Source organism: Pinus tabuliformis, chromosome 2_2, assembly GCF_031772625.1.
Source record: "Pinus tabuliformis cultivar Carrire ecotype Pingquan chromosome 2_2, CPIR1, whole genome shotgun sequence".
Classification (NCBI taxonomy): Eukaryota; Viridiplantae; Streptophyta; class Pinopsida; order Pinales; family Pinaceae; genus Pinus; species Pinus tabuliformis.
In genome coordinates, this window is record NC_142300.1 from 677,770,981 (window position 1) to 677,772,731 (window position 1,751).

At 33.7% G+C, this 1,751-nt stretch overlaps 1 long non-coding RNA gene across 1 annotated transcript; it reads right to left on the reverse strand.

Moving 5' to 3' along the window:
- Positions 1-317: 317 nt before the first annotated feature.
- Positions 318-1,111, reverse strand: LOC149194469 (uncharacterized). The gene is made up of 3 exons (XR_016255083.1): positions 743-1,111; positions 529-589; positions 318-406 (listed from the first exon to the last, which is right to left on the reverse strand). It is a non-coding gene; the product is annotated as an uncharacterized LOC149194469 (long non-coding RNA).
- Between the last annotated feature and the right edge of the window lie 640 nt (positions 1,112-1,751).

Here is a 1,751-nt window from a genome sequence, read left to right on the forward strand (position 1 = left end):
TGTCCAGAGAGCCTGTGAATCTCTTTGGAATCTAATGATTTAGAAAGGAATCACACAATAAACTTAAACCTGACTTATTAATTGATTTCAGGAAGAATCCACATCATTATACCTCATATTTATTCTTCTTCCTCTAAATTCACTTAACTAAAACATTAAAAGAGCTGCTGGTTTTTCGAAGTTCAACAAAAATTCCAAATCTAATGAACTCATTTAACCAGAAATTTAAAAGAGTCGCTGCTTTATTGAAGTTCAAAAAAAATTCTAAATCTAATAGGCAAGTGATAACTGCAGTACAATCAAGTCTCTGGAAGGTACCTGAAAAATATATTGTTTCAGAGCAGCAGCAGTGTTCACCCGATCCTTTGCACACGAAGCTCTCCACACTGAATACTTCGCAAAGATGCTGAAAGCAAGAAATGAACAAACAGAGCACGGTGGCAATTTTGAAAATAATTAGTGAATTATTGTTCATACAGAAATCAATTGTTGTTCACAGATAAATCAAATCGGCAAACACCATAGTACCTTGCAAATCTGGCTATGTAGTATTATTAACTCAGCGCTTTGCACCTAGTGCTCTGCCCTTCTGGAATCAAGAAATCAAAATCAAACAAATAAAGAACTAAGAAACATCTAGAAATAACAAATGAATTAATGAAATCAAAACCAGAAAAATGATTAGAGATTCTAATTGTTGTTCATATTAATATGAAAAAACTAAAGCGCGGATCTCCCTCACCTTATCCATCCTTGAATGGAGATTGCGTTGGCTAATTTGTTTCACCGAAATATTTCCTCTTATGTTTTGCTCTGGCTCGCATAAAGAACAACAACAAAAAGACAGAACAAACAACATATAAAAACAACCAGAACAACAACAAAAAGACAGCACAAACATATAAGAAATCCGCATACTCAACGAAGAACACACACAGTCAAAAACAAAGAGAGCGCTCCACATATTCAATCATAACACACCACACCAGTGTACCACCGCATGGGAGGAGATCAGAGAAAAGCAGAGGAAGCATCATAAACGTTTTTGAACTGGATCGTAACATATATATAGACCCTGCCATGCCATCTTTTTCCTCTCGATTTTATCTTGATACAACGGTCGTGTTCTATGAATTCTGGACCATCAAGATTAGATTCTTGAAATTTGACAGGAAAAACCGATTCCAGGTCATCATGATTGCTAGTCATCATTATTAAGTTTCTTAAAAATAAGTTTCTAAAAATAGCAATTATATGGAGAAATCGATTCCAGGTCATCACGATTGCTGGTCATTGTTATTAAGTTTCTAAAAAAGCAATTATAAAAAGCTAGATCGTTTTCAAGATGTTAAAGTCTCAAGTTTTTTTTTTTTTTCTTTTCATTTCACAAGAAAAAGCTGAATAGCTGAATAGTATTTCTATTATATTTCAAAAAAGTTCCATATACATATGTGAAGTCTATATCCTCGGATTGGTATCCAAAAAACATCATGTTTGCAGCATTACATCCATAATATATAAAACGAAATGAGATCTGTCTATTGCACTATTCAAAAACTGGAGAATATACCTGTATAAGAGTATTGTATAGCCTGACTCTATTAAAGACCTTATTCCAAAATAATGGAACCAGATGCATATCAGATTTTTCCTTTTTAAATGCCTGGCATAGAAAAAGGCCGTATGCCGTATGAAAGATGCATAGTTGCCACTTATCATCTGAAGACTGTATGCCTTTTTTAGATAACTTA